Here is a 17,339-nt window from a genome sequence, read left to right on the forward strand (position 1 = left end):
GGCTTGTAAGCTCTGCCCTGACGAGGCACAGCAGAAGGACCAGCACAAGGTTGAAGCCATCCTTGTCTTCATAGGGAATTCCAGGCTGGCCCGCAAGGTTATATACTGAAAGTCTGGTTCAAAATGTCAGTGCTCCCACTGAGGGTTGTTCTCTCACCCGCCTTTCAAGAACAGAGTGGGCAGAAGCGAAAGGAGGGAACTTTGCTTCAAGGGAGTAAAAGTTCAAATGGGAAAACAGAAACTCTGAGTCCCTCTGTGGTAGTAGAGCGCCAACCAAGAGAAGTCGTGAGCATTATAGCCCTGAGCTCTCTGCAGGCAGGCTTTGGGGTGCCCAGGGATCAGGTCACCAAGCAGGTGTTACAGCTCAAAGGTTCCCGGAGCGCCTTGGGTGCCAACGGAGAGGTTCCTTGCAGACAAGCAGGTTTCTGAAGAGTCCAGGAGCAGCAGGTCACCTTTCTCTGGGAGGTCTCTGGAGCTGCAAGTCTTAGAGGCAGGATGAGGTTGCAGAACAATCCTATTTCACCAAAGCGTAGGGGCTGGAAGGCTGCGGTGGGAAGGAGTCCCCTGACTGCTGCCTCCTGTGAGACCTGGAGGCTGGAGCAGCGAGAGTCTTCCGGAGTTCTCTTCCAATGAGTCAGAAGCCTCAGGTGACCACACGACAGTAGTGTCTTCCTTCTCAGAAGAGCGTGGAGCTGGGCTCCTATGAATGGGGTGCAGACGCAGATACAGTAAGCTCAATAAATAAGAAGACGTTTGTCTTTCAGGTTTGAAAAAAGTTTAACACTTCTGTTTAGTTTTTCTTTTTATTGAAAATCGTTTCCCTCCCCCCCACACATAATGTAGCCTAAGTTCCTCTTTCTCTAACCGCAGTTCCTCCCCCTCTCACCTCCCATCCGGATCCATTCCCTTTCTCATTAGAAAACAAATAGGCTTCTAGGGGACTATAATAAAAGAATAGTATAAGATAGCAATATAATATAATACAATAAAAATTAACACACTGGGATTGGACAAGACAAACCAAAGGAAAGGAGCCCAAGAGAAGGCACAAGAAACAAAGACCCACTTATCCTCACACTCAGGAATCCCATAAGAACAGTAAACTGAAAGCCATAATAGTTACACAGAGGACCTGGTACAGACGTGCAGGCCCTGTGCATGCTGCTCCAGTCTCTGAGCATTCATGAGGGCTTTGATTGTGTTGATTTAGAGGGCTTTGTTTTCTTGGTGTTCTCCATCTGCTTGGGCTCTTACACTCCTTCCACATCCTCTTCTACAGGGTTCCCTGTGCCCTGAAGAGGGGAATTTGATAAGACAATGATTTTATTTGGTAAGATGCTGTCATCTCCAGCCCTCAAATTCTAGCATACAAAAAAAAGTCATGCAAGAGACTTGCAATCATGGCTCATTGTTGAGTATCAAACTTAAAATGACTGTGCTCTTTGCTTGATCAGAGTACTTGGGGATGCATCCAAAATGTTACCTTGGTTCTTAGAAGGCATGGGTTTTGTGTGTTCTTTCATAAATCTAATTGATTTTATAATGCTAGTGTTGAATCACACCCAACATAATGACTATGTTAGAATTGTCTTTTAAATTACCATATAGTCAAAGGTATGACTGAAAATCCTGTTTATTTTACCCCCAAAGAGAGGAAAAATGTGGTTTTATATCTTATGACACTTGATTTCCAGTGTGTGATACTGTAGGAGAACCCAATGAGATTTTCTACAAGATGCAACAAAGGCAAATTTCAATGTCTACTTTGCAATATTCTGTCATGATCATATCTCTTAGGTGAAACTGAATGAGAAGTACAGTTGTACTGACTCAATTTGTTTTGGATAGTATCTTTTTACAGCACCATACAACAAAAGCTTCTGTTTTGGGGAAAGTGGTTGGAAGAACTAGTTCTAAATTATATGAAGGCACCTCTGTGAACTTTACATCTTCCTAAAACGACTATGGTTAAAAGAATCAAGGACCACATTCTACCAAACCCTTGAAGAAGAGCCACCATAAATTCTCATCAGAATGCTCATAAAATAGAAAGAGGAAGGCTGTGAAGATGGTGCAGTTGGTCAAGTTCATGCAGTACAAGTATGGGGACCAGATTTCGATCCCTATTACCCCTGTTAGAAAGCCAGGTGTGTGTCATGGCTCTATGAGTCTAGCACTGAGGTGGGAGAGTCAGGATCTGCAGGATCTAAGAAGGTAGTTCAGTTCAGTAGCCTACATTGGTTCAAACTTTGAGAATCTGACCTTGAGTAGTTTACTTTAGGCATATATAAGCACAGCACTATTTGGACAAAAGTTTCCTGGTGATAATCAACTTAATCCTATGTGCACAACAAAGCTTATGACACAATTACTTTGAAACTCTTTGTAATATACAAGTGACATCAGCATAAAAACAGGTTCTACAGATTAACTGAGAAAACAGGCTTAAGGTAAATAAGCTCATGATAAGCGTCTGGGGTAAGAACCGGTGTAGCTTGGACACATAGCTAAGGCAAAGAACATAAGCCTACTCACTGCATCCACTCTGGACAGAAGACAGGTTACATGTCTCTCTCTTTGAAGAGACAACCCTGTGCATTTAACATTCCTGGTTGCCCTAGTGCTTATCCATGAGATCAAGCACCCATATTGTTGTGATCATAAAAAGAGAAAGAGCTATAAGAGTATGTTTTGGCAGGGTGTGGAGGAAGGGTGTGCCCCAGCAGGCCCCTGAAGAGATATCTCTTCCCCTTGAGGGAGAAGACACACACGGTATAGTGGTATAGTATAGAATAGTTTATTTAGGGCGTGGGGAGGAGAGTTAAGAGAGTAGTAGAGGCAGAGAGAGGTGAAGAGAAGGAGAGAGTAGAGAAGCAGAGGCTGGCCATGGTCACGTGGAGAGAGAGGGGAAGAGAATGGGAAGAGAAAGGGCAACAGGCAAGAGAGAGGAAAGAGAGCTAAGAAGGTAAAAGGGAGAGGAGGGGCCGAGAAGCAGCCCCTTTTATACAGGGCTAAGCCTACCTGGCTACTGCCAGGAACTGTGGGGATGGAGTTTAGACAGAATACCAACACACATGCCTCCTACACCAGAGAAGTAGAGACAAGATGATTCCTAGGGCTCACTGTTCACCTAGTCTACCGGGCAGATGAAGTGTAGGTTTAGTGAGATAGTCTTTTAAAAAGTAAGTTAGAAAGTAGTGGAGCAAGAAACCTGGTCAACCTATTGTCTCTCCTTGCACGTGAATATATGTGTATGTACCCCATGTGCACATACAAATACATAAACTCATGCGCTTACACAAACAGAAAGGAAGTAATACTACCATACTCATCTATGAAGTCACCACCACCTTACCACCAAAATTGGACAAGGATACAACAACAACAGCAACAAAACTTATAGACTCTTGGTGAATACATATGCAAAAATTTTTAAAATTCTGCCAAGCTGATTTGAAGAACATATTAAGGTCAAATAGGCCGGGCGGTGGTGGCACACACCTTTAATCCCAGCACTTGGGAGGCAGAGGCAGGTGGATTTCTGAGATTGAGGCCAACCTGGTCTACAGAGTGAGTTCCAGGACAGCCGGGACTACAGAGAAACCCTGTCTGGAAAAACCAAAAAAAAAAAAAAAAAAAAAAAAAAAAAAAAAAAATCAAATAGAATGTTCAAATTGACTTCATCTCAAACATGCAAGTTTGTTTAGCATACACAAGTGTCTTAGGGCTTTACTGCTGTGAACAGACACCATGACCAAGGCAACTCTCATAAGGACTACATTGAATTGGGACTGGTTTACAGGTTCAGAGGTTCAGTTCATGATCATCAAGGTGGGAGAATGGTAGCATCCAGGCAGGCATGGTATAGAGGAACTAAGGGCTTTACATCTTGTTCCAAAGGCAAACAGGAAAAGACTGGCTCCCAGGGAGCTGGATGAGGGTCTTAAACCCCACGCCCACAATGACATACTTCCTCCAACACAGCCACTCCTCCTAAGAGTGCTATTCTCTGGCCCAACCATATTCAAGCCATCACAACAAGTGCCACTCAGCATATAAATAGACTTAAGGACAGAAATCATATGATCATCTCAGTCAGGGGAGATAAACTTTCAACAAAGTTTAGCATCCATTTGTGAGAAAAACCTCCAAGAAATTAGGGAAAAAGAGAACTTACTCCATATAGTAAGGATATATACAACATATCTAACAAGTGAGGTGATATTCCTCAAATCCGTAACAAAGCAGGGTGCTTAGTCCATGTTATTTGATATAGTATCCAAAGTTTTTTTTTTTTTTTTTTTTTTGGTTTTTCGAGACAGGGTTTCTCTGTGTAACCGTGACTGTCCTGGAACTCACTCTGTAGGCCAGGCTGGCCTCGAACTCAGAAATCCGCCTGCCTCTGCCTCCCAAGTGCTGGGATTAAAGGTGTGTGCCACCACCGCCAAAGTTTTAGCAAGAGCAGTAAGACAAGATTAAGAAGTAAAGGGGAGACAAATAGGAAGAGAAGTAAAATTTTCCCTACTCGTAGGTGATTTGATCTTATACATAGAAGACAACACAGGTTCTACTCCAACCTCTAAGAACAGATCAATGTATGCAGTAAAGTAGCAGGAAACAAACCAACATATAAAAATCAGTAGTTTTTTTATATGCCAATAAGTGACTTGCTGAGACAGAAATCCCTAGGAAAGAAATACCATTGACAATAGGTTTTTTTTTTTTGTTGTTGTTTTGTAAGAAAAGAGAGAAAATATCTAGAAATAAGCCCAACCAAGAAATTTGAAGGAGTGTACAATGTCATATTGAAGACATTTAAGAAAGACATTGAGGGATACTAAACAATAGAAAGACTACATGCTCACAGACTGACTTAATCAAGATGGTAAAATGACTATATTACCAAAAGCAACCTACCTATGCAATGCGATCTACCTATACAATGCGATCTACCTATACAATGCAATCCACCTATACAATGTGATCTATCTATACCTATTAGATGCAATCCCCATCAAACTCCAATGACTATTTTTCAGAAATAGAGAAATTGATCCCAAAATTCATATGGAAGCAGAAAAGATCTCAAATAAGCAAGGCAATCATAAGCTGAAAAAAAAAATGCTGAAGGTATCCTAATACCTGTTCTTAGAATGCAGTACTATATAAACAACAAAAAACACATTATTGCCACAAAACCAAAACAAAGACGAATCGAGTATCAGAGGGACCCAGAAATAAATCCACATAGTTACTACAACTTGAGTTTTGACAAAGTTGTGGAAAGTAGACATAGATTTGAGAAATGACAAGCTCTTTAACAACGGCTACTGGGAAAATTGGATTTCTACATTTAGAGAGCTGAAACTACATCCATATAACTAACCCTGCTCAAAAAAAAAATTCAAAATGTATCAAAGTACCTTAATGTAAAACCCAAAACTTGGAAACTGTGAAAGGAAAATCTAAAAGCCTTAAAGATATACATACTGGCAAAAAAATTTAATGTACTTCATTCATATAGCAAATAATTTCAAGAGTTGACTAAGAGGATTATGAGAAGTTAAGCTTTGTCAAAGTAAAAGAAACAATTACTCAAGGGAAGAGACAGCCTATGCCACTGGAAAACCATTGCTGGCAACTACACATCAGACAGACGGTTAATGATTCCTATATAGTAAGCGCCAACTCCTCTAAAGCATGCAATCAATAAACGGGTCAATGAACTGAATAACAGTTCTTAAACAAATACAAGCGATTAGTAAATACTTGAAAATGCATTCAACATTTTTAGCAATTGAGGGCATGCAAATGAAAACTGCTTTGAGATTCTATCTTACTCCAGTCAGAATGGTTGCCATTAAAACAAAACAAAGAAACAGAAAGAGAATGTCAACAAATTCTAGTAAGAATGTAGAGAAAGAGGGACATTTGTTCACTGCTCGTCAGAAGTTAAACTTGTGCAGTCACTGTGGAAGTCAGTGTGGGAATCCTCAAAACCTGAAAAATAGACATAGCTATGTCATTTTTGGGTATATACTTAAAGGATTCTGAGTCAAGACACCCTGAGATACATGTCCATCCATGTTTGATGATGATTCCTGGCTTGGCTCACAAAAGCCAGGAAACAGAACCTGCCCACCAGTAGAGAGATAGATAAAGAAATATGGTACATATACACAGGGACATTTTGTGCAGGCATAAGGAAACGTAAATAATGACATTTGCAGGTAACTGGTAAGAGCTGGGAAGTCATTCTGTTGCACAAACAAACAAGCAAAAAAAGCCAGGCTCAGAAATACAAATACTGTTCATTTTTGCTCATGTTTAAACCTAGACTTGAAACTGTATATTGGCATTGAAGGGGATGCTAGAGGGTAGAAAGATGTGGGCCTGTGTCTCGCTGCTGTAGATGCTGAGGCGGTATGACGCATTAGTTAAAAGGAGGCAATGCATAATCATGAGATATTTTATTATAGGAAAGAGAAAAGAAGCCGGCCATGACCATGTGGAGAGAAAGAATAGGAAGGAAAGGAGAATAGAAGGAGAGAGAGAGAGAGGGCAAGAGAGGAAGAAGGAGAGAGAGAGAGAGGGCAAGAGAGGAAGAGAGCAAGAGAGAAGGAGAGGAAGAGAGCAAGAGAGCAGGAGAGGAAGCCAGAGCAAGAGAGAAAACAAGAGAGCAAGAGAGAGAGGAGGAAGCAAATGCTCCCTTATATTGTGAGGCGGGGCATTCCTAGCTGAGGTCAAATGACTGGGGGTAGGGTCTAGCTAGAATGCTGGGAGCTTGGGGCATTGTCTATGTGACAGAAAACATATCTCCTGGGGGATGTGGTGTTGGGACTGAAACAGGAGCCAGGGATCCAGGAGGTGTGGCCAAACTCCTGTCCCTTGCAGGCAGAAATTATTGCCCACATTATTGCTTCAGAGTTCCAGACCTACTTGTTCTCTACTGGGCCCAGGTTGCCTGAACAGACCACTGCCCCACAGAAGACTCCATGTTCATAGAGTAGCATAATCAATATGGTTAAAAAAAAAGTCTGTATTATCATAAGCAATCTGCCCACGCCATGCAATCCCTGTCAGACCTTTTTCCTGCCTTAATGACCACAGACATTTCAGACAGATGGCCTAACCTGGTCTGTTGATACTTCCAGACCTAGGCTCAGTTCTAGTAACAATTTGAATAGGAAGTACACAAAACATACACCAACACACACAGGCACATACATACATACACACACACATGCACATACACACATACACACACACACATACACACTATGCAGCATGATTATACATCTGTCTGTATCTTTATTTCCATCACCCAAATATAATTTACCCATAGTGTCAGGGGAATCCTTTCAGAGATGAGTTTGAGTAATATACTATAATAATACTGATAATTTTTTCTGCTTTCTAGAGTTTGCTTTGCTTTATTTAGTTTTCCTAAAGAACATTGCTAATAAAAGGAAAACAAACAAACAGAATGGTGGGCACTTTGAGAGTGTAATAAAAATCAGATACTCTCATGATTCAGAGACATTAATATCTTACTTTTGATGCTAACTGTAAATCCATTGGGAAAGGATTAGGATGCCGCCTCTGTGTAATCGTTGATAAATAATAGCTGTAATAATTAGAGAAGGTTTCTTCAAGGCTATCATCTTAGCATTCTGTATTTACACAGTGTGCTTATTTTTTGCTGGTTCAAGTCCCTGGCATTTAAGCACACAATAAAACAGAAAATTAGTCCATAAGCGTAGCCTTTACAATAACTATGAGTATATGTTGCTGCTTGGTTTAAGTAACTGTGTAATGCTTTTCAAAAATTACTTCATTTACTTTATAAACTGAAACTGCTATAGGGCTTCATTCCACCTTACAAGATACATGATATGCATTTATAGGTATGTACTTAGGAAGCTTTTAAAGTAAGAAAATGCCAGAGTTATGTTTTGGGTCCATCATCTACACTCTATAGCTTTTTTCTGTCATATTTTTCTCCCATTGAGGTCACTAAAATTTTCATCTTGACATCCAAACTTGGGACTCTATATGAAAACACAGTAGTAAACTGACTTCCAGATACTTCCAGAATTAAAGGAACTTTCATTACTATCTTACTTTTGCTAATACTTAAAAAAATGAATGCATAGCTGAATGGTTTCTCCCAGAATTTCAGCAGGACTGTATTACGCACAGCTTTTGACTTCTCAAGCCATTGGATCATTTGCAGGACTTACACAAATCTGGATTTTGAGAACAAAGGTGGTATTTTGTTAAGGTTCTCTTTTTTCTTCCTTCCACATGTATATATGTGGCATGCATGTATGCTCACAAGGATATGAGTGCGTGTGTGCAGGGCCACAGGGGATGCTGGAAATCTTCCTCGATTCCTCTTCTACCTCACTCTTTCAAGGCAAAGTCTCTTGGTCAGAGTAAGTCCCACTAGCCATCTGTTCCAGGGATCATCTTCCTGCATTGCCAAGGCTGGGATTACAGGGGGCCACCATGCTCACCTGGCACTTACATGGGTCACGGAGAATAGAACTCAACTGCCAGCCATCTACCCAGATCCTTAAGAGTTTCTGATGACAGTCTTACAGATTGGTTACTTCCTTGTGACTTATAATATATTCACATCAGTACATACAATTCAATCTACATTCATTTCACTACAAAGAATATTCTCAGTCTAAGAAGCTTCACTTTTTAATCCTATATATATTGTGTGTATGGACAGAGACTGGATGTGCAAAATTGGGTGGAATTAAAACAAACTCCAAAAATATATTTTAAGAACAAGAGATCACATGGGTTTACAAAATACACACTCATAAAATAACCATCAAGAATTCTTGAGTTACAATTTGGTTATATTTATCTCTAATGTGGAAAATGAAATAACCAGGATAACTCAGAGTCTTTATACACTTGATCCCTTTCCTCCCCCCTATAAATTTAATGAGTATCATTCTAGCTCCTATTCAAAATTTATTTTTTGTATGTATAAACACATATCCAGACATAATTAATAGTATTACCGTCACCAGACTGAACCCCCAAATTTCTGATAGCTTCTCAGCCTTGCAGTTATTCTGATTATTTGCAAAAAAATTAAGAGCTGGGTGCTGATAACCACACGTTCACAGTTGCCATCATCCAGCAATCAAGTTATCACATACTTCTACTTGTAGGATGAAAAGGGGGATGGGGTGTCAGGCTGGCTGGATCCGGTCTGGATGCCATGTCCACATTGTAGACAGTCTTATTCTCATTATAATCTCATTAACAGCATAAAAAGACACATACCCACACCAGCACCTGTACCATAACATGTACCACATCTGAACATGCCCAGAGCATAGAAGAAGAGAAGTCACATCTAGATCCCTGGAAATCTCCTTCCCAATATGGGTTTGGTGTTAGCACACTGTGTGCCTCCTCATAACTCTATCCTAGTGAAGGCTAGACTCTAGACCTGTTAGGCAAGAAGAAGCCTTTAAACCCTGATGTGTGTGTATGTGTGTGTGTATGTGATTATGTATATAGTACTAGTATATTACTTCCATCTGCTATATATATATGTGTGTGTGTGTATGATTATGTATATAGTACTAGTGTATTACTTCCATCTGCTATATGATAGCTTATCATTTAAACCTATCAAGATGTATTTATTTATTTACTCTTATTTTGGTGGACACTTCTGTTTTTAGCCATTTTGCTTCTACAAACAATACAGAAGATAGCAATCTGCCTGTCTCATACAATGTGGGAGTTTCTTTAGTTTGTATCTAGAAGTTGAAATACTGACTTACACAGTATGCATGATTTTATTTCTTTTTTTTTTCTTTTTTTTTTTTTCTTTTTTGGTTTTTCAAGACAGGGTTTCTCTGTGTAACCCTGGCTGATGATTTTATTTCTTACTTATTAATTTTAAGTCAATAACTGTTTGGTCTTAAAATTTTATTCATTATGATATTTTAAAAATTGGTTAAAATTATCTCATGCTTTCCAAACTTTCATAAAATATAACTCAAGATAATTTATTATTCAGCTTAAAACCTAAGGTAATTTGTTAGTTCTGCTTTTTTTTTTCTCATGGAAACACTGATACTGTGTCTTATTTCCTTTTCTGTTTCTGTGAAGAAACACTGTTACCTAGGCAACATATAGAAGAAAGCATTTAATTTGTTGATTGCTTATGGTTTCAGAGGGTTAGAGCCCATGAGCATCATGGCAGGGAGCATGCCCCAGACATGGTGTTGAGCAGTAGCTGAGAGTTTACATACTGAGACAACCACAAGGTTGAAAACTGGCAATGGGGTGGGCTTTTGAAATCTCAAAGACAACTCCCAGAGATCCACCTCCGTCAACAAGGCCACAACTAATCCTCTCCAAAGAGATCTATCAACTGGGGACTGAGCATTCAGATATATGAGTCTATAGAAGCCATTCTTATTTAAACTATCATATTCTGCTCTCTGACCCCCATAAGCTTATGGCCACAATATAATTCAGAGATTCATTCAGTCCAACTTCAAAAGTCCCCATGGACTTTCACTGCCTCAACACAATTTTAAGGCCAAAGGTCAAGTCTCTTCTGAGTCTCGAGGCAATCTTAACTGTAGCCTTCTGTTACAGTAGCCAAAAGGCAAGCTATATACTTTCACTACCTAATGGCACAAAATATACAATACAGTTCCAAAAAAGAGGAATAGAGACACAGTGAGGAAATATGGGAAACAAAGACCAAAGCCCAGCAGGGGATCAAAGACTTAGATGACTCCACCTTCCAGCTTTGTTGACTATAATATACTTCTCTCTCTTGAGCTGACTCAACTCCCTGTACGCAATACTCCTTGACAGATATCCCACAGCTCTGGAATCTCCAATATCTTGGGGTCTCCAACACTATTCAGGCTTCACCTTCACAGCTTCACGCAATGGTTTATCTGAGCCTCTATATAGTGACTCCCCTGTCACATACCTGGTCTCATTGGCTTTTCTTAACCACAGAGGAAAATTCTACAACCCCTCCCTTTACTATTTCATGACACTAAAGCAGTGGTTCTCAACCTGTGGGTTACGATCCCTTTATGGGTTGAATGGCCCCTTCCATAGGGGCTGCATATCATATATCCTGCATATTATATATTTGCATTATTATTCATAACAGGAGCAAAATTATAGTTATCAGGCATCAATGAAATAGTTATATGGTTGGGGGTTACCACAATACAGGGAACTGAATTAGAAGGTCAGAGCTTTAGGAAGGTTGCAAATCATTGTCCTAAAGCCAGAACCATGTTGCTGATGCTGATGCCTAATTCAGATGCCTGCTTGGGATGGAATCTTGCCTCTCCTTGAATAACATTTGTGTAAGCTTTGACTTGTTGATGCTCTTTAGGAACAGATAACTCCTTAGGCCTTTTCTTTTCACAGATTGTGGGATTAACTGGAGGGGGTCTCACCTTGAGGGCATCACACAAGCCAAGGCTTCAACATTAAATTTCCCAATGTTCCTGCCCCCTCAAATTGCACATCTTAAAATTTCTTTTGCCCTGCTTGCTCTTTCTTATTGTAGATCCAAATAAGAGTGATCACTAATAACTACACATCAGCGGCAACATTAGACTGTCTTGAAATAGCCACTGTAAAGAAATTAGTACTAAACTCTTCAATTTAGCTTTTTAAGACAAAAACAAAAAGTAGTTACATTCTGTGCCAAATCATGGTTTCTAACTCAGTTTCTAATGTTCTCCTCTGAAACCTCCTCTGGAGGCCCTCCAGAGTCCACATTGTTCTTAAAACTATCTTCCAAGCTTCTACTAGGATGGCTCATTAAGCCTCTCTGATAGCACTTAACCCTTCTCTAGTTCAAAGTTCTAACAATTTCTACATACCTCAAAAACAAAATAATACTAGACATAAACAAAAGAAATCAACAAATAAAAACACTAGCTAGCATTGTCAGGCCTGTCATAGCAACACCCTACTCCTGACAACAACTTCTGTCTTAATTACTTTTCTAATGAAAGGCTGGAGAATTTTAGAATTTAAAATGAGAGCATTTAATAGAAATGTATGTATAAAATATAACCTTTACCTAAAAGGGGGCATGGAAAACCTCTGTAACAAGCCAACAATGTGGAGTAGCCAGTTCCAGGAACTTGACTATCTCAGAGCCTCAGGGCTCTAGTTCCTGAAACCTGCCCCTCCTGACTGATCCACAATGAGGATGAACTAGGAATGAAGGTCTACTGGTTTATGAGGCTCTCCACCCCATCGACCGGTAGATGAATATTACATTCCTAGAAGGAATATGTTCCCCTCCCTAACTGATTACCTTGGGTTGGGTCCCTCTGAAATTTTCCACTGTTTTTGTTATATTTCCTTGGTAACCCTCTCACCCCCTCCCCCCCCAGTTTGTGGTCTTTCCCTTTAAATACTCCTCACTTCTTGTGTTTGGGGTCGAACTCCTCTGGCCTGCATGGTCACGAGATCGACCCCAGTACCGGCCTATCCCAAATAAACCTCATGTGATTGCAGCAAGTTCGGTCTCTCGTGAGTCATTGGGTGGTCGTGTTATCCCGAGACTTGAGTGAGGGTCTCCCGAGCTCTGGGGGTCTTTCACTATTAATGTGAAGAGACCCATGACCATGGCCAATTACAGAAGGAAACATTTAACTTCAGGCTTGCTTACCATTTCAGAGGGCAAATAGAGTCCATGACCATCATGGTGTGAAGCTTGGCAGCAGACAGACAGGCATGGTTCTAGAGCAGTAGCAAAGGAGCACACATATTGAGACAACAATCACGAGGCAGAGAATTAATTATAAATGACACGTGCTTCTCAAACTTCAAACCCACTTCCCAGTGACACACCTCTTCCCACAAGGCCACACCTCTTAATCCTCCCCAAAGAGTTCTATCAACTGCCAAACAAGCATCCAAATCTATGAGCATATGGGAGAATTCTTATTTAAAGCACGACATACTAACATACTATATCTATATGAAGGCTACTGATGTGAGTTGATATGTTCTCTGCCTCGAGTGTCACTATTATCTTAGCACTTCTCTTTGGACATTTTTTTTTTTTTTTTTATTTCTCTGATCTTTTTTCTGAAGCTGAATGGAGAAAGAGGAAAAATGTCCCACTGCCCTGTATCAGTCCTTATGCTATCTTCACCTAAACCAGTGACCCTCGAATGCCTAACACATCCATTTTTATGTCTCTCACAGAAGGAGGCACATGGGCTTATGGTGGTAGGTACTCAATGAACATTATTGGACAGAAAAACTTAAATGACGTGTTATAATAAAAGCAAAGTCAGTAGCAACTCAGCATTTTTTATTTTTTCCATTTGTGGTCACATAGTTTAAGAATTAAAACTATGCAAACTATAATGCTTCCAAAGATTAATAACTTACAGATCTTTAAGGGTTCACCCAAGCTAACAAGTTATAACTTCTCATGTTAGAAAACAACTGTAAAATGAAAGGTGCCTTTAGTTACAAAAGACCTTCATGCCTGATAATTAGGAAAGCTATTTATTGACTAAACAAAATGAATAACAAGGAAAATCAGAAATTATAAAGCAATGAATTAAAGCAAACATATTTATCAACTTACATCTATTTGATCACATTTCTCCTAGTGATTCAACCCTGGTTGCACTCAAACTAAAATGTTTGATCTCTGCTGGAGAAATATTTTTGCTGCTACAACACTTAATGGTTTTTCTTAGATTAGCAGCCAAGAAAAAGCAGTTCTATGGAATAAAAGATAAATAGGCTCTTGCCCCTCACACCTCTAGCAGTCGGGAAAACCGGTGGCCCTGGGATTATGAGAGCAGGAGAGCTGGCCCTGTCCGTCACCAGCTGCAGCACTCTAGAGAGTAAGCCCTGCACCTCACCTGGGCAACTGCACCTCAGTGGAGCTGCTCCTGATGGCGAAGGCATGGATGAACCAGTCCTGAGAGTGGGAGAGTTGTCTCAGCCCCTCAAGGTTGCAGCACTTGAAAGAGTGGACCCTACACCTTGACAGGGCAGCACAATGGAGCTGGCTCTAGAAGACTGGGTGCTGCTGATTTGGTCCTGATGGCATGAAAGCAGGAGAACTGACCCTGCCTCCTGCCAACAGCATTGGGTGGCCTAGCTAGAGCAGTGCTAGAGAGCTTGCCTTGGTGGTGTGGATGCGGGGAGAGCCAACAGGCAGACCCAGATCCAGGGTTTTGAGTTAGCCCACCTCAAAATCTACGTCATCTGTGAAATGTTGGGGTGAATGAAACTGCCAGTCCTGCTGATCCAAAACTACAGGATCTCCATGACAGCAGGATCACCAGAAGGATTTCCTGTAAGGATCCAATATTGATAGTGTGACAGAAGCCGGAGACCAGGAACCAGACCAATGACTCATTGCAGTAAAGATGTGTGGACAGAGGGGTATACTGTGGGACACATTGTGACATACTACAGCTTCCAAGATGAGATGTGTTCTAGGCTTTGCTTTTGTTTATTTTTGTTTGCTTGTGTGATTTTTATTTTCTTTGAGGGGGGGTTGCAAGGGTGGAAGGCTGATACCAGGGGAGGGGAAGACATGTGGAACTGGGGTGCATGATGTGAAAGTCATAAAGTTAATAAAAAGTGCCAGGCGGTGGTGGCACACTCCTATAATCCCAGCACTTGGGAGTCAGAGACAGGTGGATTTCTGAGTTCAAGGCCAGCCTGGTCTACAGAGTGAGTTTTAGGACAGCCAGGGCTACACAGAGAAACCCCATCTTAGAAAACAAAAAACAAAAAACAAACAAAAAAAAACCCAAACAAAAAAGTTAATAAAAAGTTAAAAATATTGAAATAGCTTCAGTTCGATTACTAGTATGCTCACCTTACTGTTTAGCCAGTTTTAGTTTGGGGACCCTAGCTTTGAACATCCTAATATGCTACAGATAGAGTGTCTGAACACAGAAACGTATTAATTCTCTGCTTGGTGTTGGAAAAACTCAACCCTCACCCCCCAATCAAATATGGTTCTTCAAGGAGTTTGTATAACACAGAAACAAGCCTCTAAAGAAAGCACTTGGTAACGGATGGTTGTGATTTTGTGGTCTGCCATTCTAGATGTTAGAATTTGTATAAGTTAGAAGTACTTTCATTCACTTGTCTATTTATCATGATTCTTCAGGGTTCTTTTATCTTTGGACTTCATGTTAACATTAATAAAAAATGCCAACAATAACAATGAACTATAATTATTTATATGTCTTTATTTACTCTTTATGTTTCTCTGGGTTGGGAGTTGAACACTTGGCTTCTTAGATGCTAAACCTGCATTCTACCACTGAGCTATATCCTATGTCCTATTATGGTAACATGCAAGCTTATGTAAGCATTACTACTATAAATTATGAAATCAATGATATTAAGTCCATAGGACATTTATTATTACTGATGTTTTAAAATGTCATTATTATACATTCATCTTATAACACACATGGCTGACAGGTTTTACTAGAGTGGCTTATAGGCTGTAGCCCAGCTGTGACCAGTTGCTTGTCCAACAATGGCTGCCTACCAACAGAAAGTCCAAGAAGACAGTAATTGTTAAGAAGGTGATGGCTCAGCTGATCTTCAGTGTCCTGAAGAGGTAGGCTTCAATGCCAGTGCAGGAGTGGACTTGCAGCAAGATTGAGAGTAATCAGGCAAAAAGCAAAGACCTCCTTCCCTCATGTCCTTTATATAGGCTGGTACCTAGTGTGGCCCGGATAAAGATAGAGCATCTCACCTCAAAAGATCCAAAATAAAGATGGATCTTCCATTTCAAATAATTTAATTAGGAAAAATCCCTCACAGGTGTGCCTGGCCACTTTGGTTTTTGTTGATTCCAAATGTATCCAAGAATGGCCGTCATACATTGTAGAGTTGCTTCAGCCATCTTTTCTCTGTAACAGCTCACCCCAAATTCAATAACTTTAAGTAATAGCAATAATTTATTTTATCCACAAATCTGAACCTTGAGTGGTGCTCAGTAAGGACTATTTATTTTTGTCCCAAGTGGCATCAGGAGGAATACCTCAGGTGACACACTCAAGGTATCACATAAAGACATCCTTACATACCAGATAGCTAATACCAGATGTTTACTGGGACCTTCACTGGGACTCTTGGCTAGATGGATTGCTTATTCATGGCCCCTCCATGTGGCTATCTGGCCCCCCTTACAGAAAGCCAGCTGTGTTGAATGTGAGAGCAAACCAAGGAAACAGGGTAGAAGTGTACAATATTTTATGAGCTGGTCCTCACACTGTATTGGTCCAGTTATAATTGTTCATCCATATTAATGCGAAGGACCATTATTTAAGAGCAGTGTTAGTGCTAGCCTACAGTAAAATTTCTAGTATATGAATTTGTGTAAAAGTCTGAGGATGAAGATCAATGTTGATAGTTTGGAGGGATGGGGCTTAGCATACTAAAAACAGTTGAAATCCAGAGAAATAGGATTGCTCAGGAATACTGTATCATAAAGAGATATAGCCCAAGAAGAAAACCCTACAGTAGTACTTACTTCAGGGTCAGCCTTGTAGGTTGGGATTTATTGTGATCGCCTTGGGGAAATATAGTCAGCTACAGTGAGAATGGAAATGGCATAAACTTTAATAACTAAATTAATTTTTCACTTATAGGTCAAGTAATCATGGAAGATTCTGGGGTAGACATAACTAAAATTGGAACAGAGGTCGGGGCAGGGATGGAGGGGGAGAGAGCAAGATGGAGGCGGGGGTGGGGGGTGGGGGTGGGGATGGGAGGTGGGGGGAAGAAAGCACAAGAAGGCTGCTACAGAAAGCGAAACCTTGGGCTGGCAAGATGGCTTCCTGGAGAAGACTGCTCACCATGTATGCCCAAGGTTGATTCCCAAGTCCCATAGTAGGAGAGAACTAATGACCTGAAAGTTTCCCCCCTGAACCCTGGCCACATTATGATTTTCTCTGAAGTTAAACTTTGTCTTGGAGGGAAATTCCTTGATGCACAGGATGTAAGGAAAAAGTGAAACAGCAGGATATTTTAGAACAGGAAGTTTATAACAAGGTCAAACAGCAGGATGCTCTAAGGCAACGGATCTCAACTTGTGGGTCCTGACCCCTTTGGGAGTTGATCAACCCTTTCAAGGGGCCGCCTGAGACCATTGGAGAACACAGACGTTCACATTTGCTATTCTTAACAGCATAGTAGTGCCCGGTGGTAGTGGCACACTACCTTTAATCCCAGCACTTGGGAGGCAGAGATGGCGGATTTCTGAGTTCGAGGCCAGCCTGAGCTACAGAGTGAGTTCC

This window comes from Mastomys coucha, unplaced genomic scaffold (genome assembly GCF_008632895.1).
Source record: "Mastomys coucha isolate ucsf_1 unplaced genomic scaffold, UCSF_Mcou_1 pScaffold4, whole genome shotgun sequence".
Taxonomy (NCBI): domain Eukaryota; kingdom Metazoa; phylum Chordata; class Mammalia; order Rodentia; family Muridae; genus Mastomys; species Mastomys coucha.